We start from the raw sequence: 10,000 nt of genomic DNA, 5'->3' as shown, positions 1-10,000 counted from the left end.
CGATCAAGAACTACATTGATCGTCATGAAACTGTTTTTTTTTTTGGGAGACGTGTACGCTCCTTTTCATAAAGGAGACTATCTTATTGCGAAAGTCAAAATCGCACGCTCTCACGGCGATTTGCCCCCGTATACGCCTGGGCGTAAGCCCGTGCGTCGCCGACCTAGCGGCCTGCCGATCGGTATTTAGAGGGAGGCACTTTGAAAGCAACACGCCGTTGGAACTTTGAAAAATTTCGATGCGTCGCCAAAGTTCGTACTTTTCGATAAAATCTTCGTCCTATGATACATTTCGATCAAGAACTACATTGATCGTCATGAAACTGTTTTTTTTTTTGGGAGACGTGTACGCTCCTTTTCATAAAGGAGACTATCTTATTGCGAAAGTCAAAATCGCACGCTCTCACGGCGATTTGCCCCCGTATACGCCTGGGCGTAAGCCCGTGCGTCGCCGACCTAGCGGCCTGCCGATCGGTATTTAGAGGGAGGCACTTTGAAAGCAACACGCCGCTGGAACTTTGAAAAATTTCGGGGCAAAGCAATACGCGGCTGGGACTTTGAAATATTTCGGAGCGCACCTAAAGTTCGTTATTTTGGCTAAACGGAGCGAAAATCTGCATTTATACCATCACGGACGTTAGTTTAATAGCGTTTAACGATGGATCCACGGTACAGAATGCAAAAATATGATTGTTAAAATTTTCGACTAATCGGTTCTAAGAGGCGAAGCAATACGCCGCTGGGACTTTGAAATATTTCGGAGCGCACCTAAAGTTCGTTATTTTGGCTAAACGGAGCGAAAATCTGCATTTATACCATCACGGACGTTAGTTTAATAGCGTTTAACGATGGATCCACGGTACAGAATGCAAAAATATGATTGTTAAAATTTTCGACTAATCGGTTCTAAGAGGCGAAGCAATACGCCGCTGGGACTTTGAAATATTTCGGAGCGCACTTAAAGTTCGTTATTTTGGCTAAACGGAGCGAAAATCTGCATTTATACCATCACGGACGTTAGTTCAATAGCGTTTAACGATCGATCCACGGTACAGAATGCAAAAATATGATTGTTAAAATTTTCGACTAATCGGTTCTAAGAGGCGAAGCAATACGCCGCTGGAACTTTGAAATATTTCGGAGCGCACCTAAAGTTCGTTATTTTGGCTAAACGGAGCGAAAATCTGCATTTATACCATCACGGACGTTAGTTTAATAGCGTTTAACGATGGATCCACGGTACAGAATGCAAAAATATGATTGTTAAAATTTTCGACTAATCGGTTCTAAGAGGCGAAGCAATACGCCGCTGGGACTTTGAAATATTTCGGAGCGCACCTAAAGTTCGTTATTTTGGCTAAACGGAGCGAAAATCTGCATTTATACCATCACGGACGTTAGTTTAATAGCGTTTAACGATGGATCCACGGTACAGAATGCAAAAATATGATTGTTAAAATTTTCGACTAATCGGTTCTAAGAGGCGAAGCAATACGCCGCTGGGACTTTGAAATATTTCGGAGCGCACCTAAAGTTCGTTATTTTGGCTAAACGGAGCGAAAATCTGCATTTATACCATCACGGACGTTAGTTTAATAGCGTTTAACGATGGATCCACGGTACAGAATGCAAAAATATGATTGTTAAAATTTTCGACTAATCGGTTCTAAGAGGCGAAGCAATACGCCGCTGGGACTTTGAAATATTTCGGAGCGCACCTAAAGTTCGTTATTTTGGCTAAACGGAGCGAAAATCTGCATTTATACCATCACGGACGTTAGTTTAATAGCGTTTAACGATGGATCCACGGTACAGAATGCAAAAATATGATTGTTAAAATTTTCGACTAATCGGTTCTAAGAGGCGAAGCAATACGCCGCTGGGACTTTGAAATATTTCGGAGCGCACTTAAAGTTCGTTATTTTGGCTAAACGGAGCGAAAATCTGCATTTATACCATCACGGACGTTAGTTTAATAGCGTTTAACGATGGATCCACGGTACAGAATGCAAAAATATGATTGTTAAAATTTTCGACTAATCGGTTCTAAGAGGCGAAGCAATACGCCGCTGGGACTTTGAAATATTTCGGAGCGCACTTAAAGTTCGTTATTTTGGCTAAACGGAGCGAAAATCTGCATTTATACCATCACGGACGTTAGTTCAATAGCGTTTAACGATCGATCCACGGTACAGAATGCAAAAATATGATTGTTAAAATTTTCGACTAATCGGTTCTAAGAGGCGAAGCAATACGCCGCTGGGACTTTGAAATATTTCGGAGCGCACCTAAAGTTCGTTATTTTGGCTAAACGGAGCGAAAATCTGCATTTATACCATCACGGACGTTAGTTTAATAGCGTTTAACGATGGATCCACGGTACAGAATGCAAAAATATGATTGTTAAAATTTTCGACTAATCGGTTCTAAGAGGCGAAGCAATACGCCGCTGGGACTTTGAAATATTTCGGAGCGCACCTAAAGTTCGTTATTTTGGCTAAACGGAGCGAAAATCTGCATTTATACCATCACGGACGTTAGTTTAATAGCGTTTAACGATGGATCCACGGTACAGAATGCAAAAATATGATTGTTAAAATTTTCGACTAATCGGTTCTAAGAGGCGAAGCAATACGCCGCTGGGACTTTGAAATATTTCGGAGCGCACTTAAAGTTCGTTATTTTGGCTAAACGGAGCGAAAATCTGCATTTATACCATCACGGACGTTAGTTCAATAGCGTTTAACGATCGATCCACGGTACAGAATGCAAAAATATGATTGTTAAAATTTTCGACTAATCGGTTCTAAGAGGCGAAGCAATACGCCGCTGGGACTTTGAAATATTTCGGAGCGCACCTAAAGTTCGTTATTTTGGCTAAACGGAGCGAAAATCTGCATTTATACCATCACGGACGTTAGTTTAATAGCGTTTAACGATGGATCCACGGTACAGAATGCAAAAATATGATTGTTAAAATTTTCGACTAATCGGTTCTAAGAGGCGAAGCAATACGCCGCTGGGACTTTGAAATATTTCGGAGCGCACCTAAAGTTCGTTATTTTGGCTAAACGGAGCGAAAATCTGCATTTATACCATCACGGACGTTAGTTTAATAGCGTTTAACGATGGATCCACGGTACAGAATGCAAAAATATGATTGTTAAAATTTTCGACTAATCGGTTCTAAGAGGCGAAGCAATACGCCGCTGGGACTTTGAAATATTTCGGAGCGCACCTAAAGTTCGTTATTTTGGCTAAACGGAGCGAAAATCTGCATTTATACCATCACGGACGTTAGTTTAATAGCGTTTAACGATGGATCCACGGTACAGAATGCAAAAATATGATTGTTAAAATTTTCGACTAATCGGTTCTAAGAGGCGAAGCAATACGCCGCTGGGACTTTGAAATATTTCGGAGCGCACCTAAAGTTCGTTATTTTGGCTAAACGGAGCGAAAATCTGCATTTATACCATCACGGACGTTAGTTTAATAGCGTTTAACGATGGATCCACGGTACAGAATGCAAAAATATGATTGTTAAAATTTTCGACTAATCGGTTCTAAGAGGCGAAGCAATACGCGGCTGGGACTTTGAAATATTTCGGAGCGCACCTAAAGTTCGTTATTTTGGCTAAACGGAGCGAAAATCTGCATTTATACCATCACGGACGTTAGTTTAATAGCGTTTAACGATGGATCCACGGTACAGAATGCAAAAATATGATTGTTAAAATTTTCGACTAATCGGTTCTAAGAGGCGAAGCAATACGCCGCTGGGACTTTGAAATATTTCGGAGCGCACCTAAAGTTCGTTATTTTGGCTAAACGGAGCGAAAATCTGCATTTATACCATCACGGACGTTAGTTTAATAGCGTTTAACGATGGATCCACGGTACAGAATGCAAAAATATGATTGTTAAAATTTTCGACTAATCGGTTCTAAGAGGCGAAGCAATACGCCGCTGGGACTTTGAAATATTTCGGAGCGCACCTAAAGTTCGTTATTTTGGCTAAACGGAGCGAAAATCTGCATTTATACCATCACGGACGTTAGTTTAATAGCGTTTAACGATGGATCCACGGTACAGAATGCAAAAATATGATTGTTAAAATTTTCGACTAATCGGTTCTAAGAGGCGAAGCAATACGCCGCTGGGACTTTGAAATATTTCGGAGCGCACTTAAAGTTCGTTATTTTGGCTAAACGGAGCGAAAATCTGCATTTATACCATCACGGACGTTAGTTCAATAGCGTTTAACGATGGATCCACGGTACAGAATGCAAAAATATGATTGTTAAAATTTTCGACTAATCGGTTCTAAGAGGCGAAGCAATACGCCGCTGGGACTTTGAAATATTTCGGAGCGCACCTAAAGTTCGTTATTTTGGCTAAACGGAGCGAAAATCTGCATTTATACCATCACGGACGTTAGTTTAATAGCGTTTAACGATGGATCCACGGTACAGAATGCAAAAATATGATTGTTAAAATTTTCGACTAATCGGTTCTAAGAGGCGAAGCAATACGCGGCTGGGACTTTGAAATATTTCGGAGCGCACCTAAAGTTCGTTATTTTGGCTAAACGGAGCGAAAATCTGCATTTATACCATCACGGACGTTAGTTTAATAGCGTTTAACGATGGATCCACGGTACAGAATGCAAAAATATGATTGTTAAAATTTTCGACTAATCGGTTCTAAGAGGCGAAGCAATACGCCGCTGGGACTTTGAAATATTTCGGAGCGCACCTAAAGTTCGTTATTTTGGCTAAACGGAGCGAAAATCTGCATTTATACCATCACGGACGTTAGTTTAATAGCGTTTAACGATGGATCCACGGTACAGAATGCAAAAATATGATTGTTAAAATTTTCGACTAATCGGTTCTAAGAGGCGAAGCAATACGCCGCTGGGACTTTGAAATATTTCGGAGCGCACCTAAAGTTCGTTATTTTGGCTAAACGGAGCGAAAATCTGCATTTATACCATCACGGACGCTAGTTTAATAGCGTTTAACGATCGATCCACGGTACAGAATGCAAAAATATGATTGTTAAAATTTTCGACTAATCGGTTCTAAGAGGCGAAGCAATACGCCGCTGGCACTTTGAAATATTTCGGAGCGCACCTAAAGTTCGTTATTTTGGCTAAACGGAGCGAAAATCTGCATTTATACCATCACGGACGTTAGTTTAATAGCGTTTAACGATGGATCCACGGTACAGAATGCAAAAATATGATTGTTAAAATTTTCGACTTATCGGTTCTGGATCACTGAAAAATCAAAAAAAATTATTAATTTTGATTAATTAAATTACATATGTAGTTTTATATTGTTATAGTCTCGTATTTGTTAATGTTTTGTCGTATGAAAATGCAAAAATATCGTTTTAATGTTTTCGTCTCATCGGTTCTGGATCGCTGAAAAATCAAAAAAAAATATTAATTTTGATTAATTAAATTACAAATGGAGTTTTATATTGCTATAGTCGCTTATTTGTTAATGTTTTACCGTAAGAAAATGCAAAAATATCGTTTTAATATTTTCATCTCATCGGTTCTGGGCGGTTTTAAAATTTTTTAAAATATTAATTAAACCCATGATTTACATGAGAATGTGAATTTATTATGTCCTGCATGTTAATTTATTAATTTTCATGTATAGAACGTTATAAAATGAAAGGATATGTTCGACGATATTTTCAGTCTAAGTTTTACCGTGCCGGCGGGATGGTACGCTCTCACGGCGGTTTGCACAGGCATACGCCTGGGCGTAAGCCCATGCGTCGCCGACCTAGCGGCCGGCCGTTCGGTATTTATAGGAAGGCACTTTCGGTTCGCTCGGACCGGTCGGGAGTAGCGTCGAGCGTGTGGCTCTTTTATGACTTCGGTTGAAAAGCAGTCTACCGCTCCTCGAGAATATACTTTCTCGACTATTCTCGTTCCGGTTTTCCGTTGCGGATTATTATTAATCTCCACACAGCATTACCACGGGTCGGTGTCTAAGACCGAATGGCCCATATGTGGTGAGCCTTGTAATATAAGGCTGGTGACCTGTATGCACTTATAAATGTTGCATACTTGTACAAACTGAGCATCAACTGTCTGTAACCAAAATTTGTTAAAACTGAAAAAGTTATAAGATTGTATAAAATTTTTGAACCAAGAAAGTAGTGTTAGACGAAAATTCGTTCTATCACTTTTAGAAGGGAGACTGTTTGGAAATATTTAAAGTATAAAATACACAAAAGTCCACTGAATTATGAACAAAATTACGTCCCTGAATTTAAGAAAAGTCAAGAGGTGTCAGAAATAAAATCCTCTCTGATACGTTCAGAGAGGAAAATAAGTATGGAGAGAGGAGTAAAAATGAAAGAAGTTTTAAGGCTGGGGAAACTTCTAAAGGAGAGAGATTCCAACATATCTAATATGTACATTTAAAGCAAGTCCAAGGAACTCTCTCCGTTAATGTTTGAAAAGGTGTGTGCAGATGGAGGAGAAATGTATAAAGTACAGAGACGAGGTTGGTGGGCCCGCTCTAATGATAAAGATTATAAAATTTGGTGGCAAAATGACCAGCATGATCACTGTACGCGCTTTCTCGATTTGTATAGCATGCCACTGTCCGCGCTATCTTTTATTATATTGTCCAGCGTGTGTGGTCTACGTGCTTGCACGATGGATGCACGGCGTGAAAGTGATTTTCGTGCTTTATGAGAGGAGGAGGAGAATATTTGGCCTCTATAAGAGGTACAAAATTTATGAAATGTGTGTTACATACAAAAGAGAAATGGCTTAACGTCGATCGGTCTTACAGGGAGGGCCGACGACGAAAATTTAAATTTACAATAATAACTAAGCTCCCTGGTTGATCCTGCCAGTAGTCATATGCTTGTCTCAAAGATTAAGCCATGCATGTCTAAGTACATACCGAATTAAGGTGAAACCGCGAATGGCTCATTAAATCAGTTTTGGTTTCTTAGATCGTACAAAACATTACTTGGATAACTGTGGTAATTCTAGAGCTAATACATGCAAACCAGAATTCCACCCAGAGATGGGAGGAATGCTTTTATTAGATCAAAACCAATCGGTGGCGGACGGCTTGTCCGTTCGTCCATCGTCGGCTTTGGTGACTCTGAATAACTTTGTGCTGATCGTATGGTCATCTAGCACCGACGACGGATCTTTCAAATGTCTGCCTTATCAACTGTCGATGGTAGGTTCTACGCCTACCATGGTTGTAACGGGTAACGGGGAATCAGGGTTCGATTCCGGAGAGGGAGCCTGAGAAACGGCTACCACATCCAAGGAAGGCAGCAGGCGCGCAAATTACCCACTCCCGGCACGGGGAGGTAGTGACGAAAAATAACGATACGGGACTCATCCGAGGCCCCGTAATCGGAATGAGTACACTTTAAATCCTTTAACGAGGATCCATTGGAGGGCAAGTCTGGTGCCAGCAGCCGCGGTAATTCCAGCTCCAATAGCGTATATTAAAGTTGTTGCGGTTAAAAAGCTCGTAGTTGAATCTGTGTGTCACAGTGTCGGTTCACCGCTCGCGGTGTTTAACTGGCATTATGTGGTACGTCCTACCGGTGGGCTTAGCTCCTCGCGGGCGGTCCAACTAATATCCCATCGCGGTGCTCTTCACTGAGTGTCGAGGTGGGCCGGTACGTTTACTTTGAACAAATTAGAGTGCTCAAAGCAGGCTACCTTCGCCTGAATACTCTGTGCATGGAATAATGGAATAGGACCTCGGTTCTATTTTGTTGGTTTTCGGAACCCCGAGGTAATGATTAATAGGGACAGATGGGGGCATTCGTATTGCGACGTTAGAGGTGAAATTCTTGGATCGTCGCAAGACGGACAGAAGCGAAAGCATTTGCCAAAAATGTTTTCATTAATCAAGAACGAAAGTTAGAGGTTCGAAGGCGATCAGATACCGCCCTAGTTCTAACCATAAACGATGCCAGCTAGCGATCCGCCGAAGTTCCTCCGATGACTCGGCGGGCAGCTTCCGGGAAACCAAAGCTTTTGGGTTCCGGGGGAAGTATGGTTGCAAAGCTGAAACTTAAAGGAATTGACGGAAGGGCACCACCAGGAGTGGAGCCTGCGGCTTAATTTGACTCAACACGGGAAACCTCACCAGGCCCGGACACCGGAAGGATTGACAGATTGATAGCTCTTTCTTGATTCGGTGGGTGGTGGTGCATGGCCGTTCTTAGTTGGTGGAGCGATTTGTCTGGTTAATTCCGATAACGAACGAGACTCTAGCCTGTTAAATAGACGTAACTTATGGTATCTCGAAGGCCCCCGACTTCGGTCGGTGGGTTTTTACTACCAACGTACAAACAAATCTTCTTAGAGGGACAGGCGGCTTCTAGCCGCACGAGATTGAGCAATAACAGGTCTGTGATGCCCTTAGATGTTCTGGGCCGCACGCGCGCTACACTGAAGGAATCAACGTGTTTTCCCTGGCCGAAAGGCCCGGGTAACCCGCTGAACCTCCTTCGTGCTAGGGATTGGGGCTTGCAATTATTCCCCATGAACGAGGAATTCCCAGTAAGCGCGAGTCATAAGCTCGCGTTGATTACGTCCCTGCCCTTTGTACACACCGCCCGTCGCTACTACCGATTGAATGATTTAGTGAGGTCTTCGGACTGGTGCGCGGCAATGTCTCGGCATTGCCGATGTTACCGGGAAGATGACCAAACTTGATTATTTAGAGGAAGTAAAAGTCGTAACAAGGTTTCCGTAGGTGAACCTGCGGAAGGATCATTAACAAATTAAAAATACAAGAGAAAACCTAACTGAATGGATCATTGATAAAGCGATATAAAAGTTTATTGAGCTCGGACCAAAAATTATACAAAACGAGAAAGATATAATAAATAATACCATATACATGACACAAAACACATAAATCTCGGGTTCGAGCCAATAAGAAACAAATACCAAAACGCTGCGATGCGGTAAAATTACACCGACACGGTTACGTGCGGAGGTCGCTTTGATTACTCATCGCGTTTCTCCCGTCCGTTCGGAACCGCCGGCAAAAAAACTGTGCGACCAACGGCGCCAAAGAGCACGACGCCGGACCATTTCTCTCTGGCTGATGTGAATGGAAGTAAAAGACGCTTGCGTGAGGTCTCTCGACCTTTATCTCTCTAACTTATACTTATGGGTCGTCGTCTACTTGATCGGGTACAAACAAGTCGTAAGAAACAAACAAACAAACCACAAAAATACAAGTCGTAAAAAAACAAACTTCTGTTGGTTAACCTACAATATGAAGGATCGAAATGAAAGAAGGATCATATTATTACAAACCGAAAGTGAAGGATCATTAAAATTGAAATACAATATATATAAATATATAAATGTACCCGTCGTTGCGACACCCTAGTTAAATGGAAAGATATAAAAAAGAGAGAAAAGGAATACAGATGACCCGCCGTCTGATCTTTGCTAAATGATCTGGCATCACCGGAGTTTTTTTGGTCCGTGTTGCGTTCGCTCTATTCGAAATGAAACTCGCGGAGGCGAAGAATTGTTAAAAGTTTACGAAGCGTCTAGGAGTGGTTAAAACTGAGAGAGTTGAAACTACGATGTATTAGAACGAGCAACCGTCGAAACTTTGTTTTCGCGACGTTCTTTTCGTCGCTCTCGTCCCCACGCTCCTACGCTTTGGTTGTTTCTTTGCCATCCGTGTTGCGATAAAAAGATTTCTCCATTGTCCAAAAAGGACGGATCGAGATTCCTCTTTCGAGAGGGAGAGAGAGGTACTTGCGGGTAACCTGGAATCTACGAAACACGCACCGTGGTAAGATTCGTGCGTCCGCCTGATCGATGTGTGTTGTTTACGGACCGGCTGAGAAGCGACGATAGCGAGTCTTTGAAAAACTATGTGTCCATTAGTTAGACCGATCGTCGCCGGCCGTGTGTCTGTTCGAATCTCGCAACCCACGATTCAGCGACAGGACGCGCG

At 42.0% G+C, this 10,000-nt stretch overlaps 1 non-coding gene across 1 annotated transcript; it reads left to right on the top strand.

Moving 5' to 3' along the window:
- The first annotated feature begins 6,870 nt into the window (after positions 1 to 6,870).
- Positions 6,871 to 8,793, top strand: LOC143306649 (small subunit ribosomal RNA). Its single transcript, XR_013064010.1, has one exon. It is a non-coding gene; the product is annotated as a small subunit ribosomal RNA (ribosomal RNA).
- The last annotated feature ends 1,207 nt before the right edge of the window (positions 8,794 to 10,000 follow it).

This window comes from Osmia lignaria, unplaced genomic scaffold, assembly GCF_051020975.1.
Source record: "Osmia lignaria lignaria isolate PbOS001 unplaced genomic scaffold, iyOsmLign1 scaffold0016, whole genome shotgun sequence".
Lineage (NCBI taxonomy): Eukaryota > Metazoa > Arthropoda > Insecta > Hymenoptera > Megachilidae > Osmia > Osmia lignaria.
The sequence above is the reverse complement of the archived record's forward strand: the minus strand, read 5'-3'. Positions and strand labels throughout refer to the sequence as shown.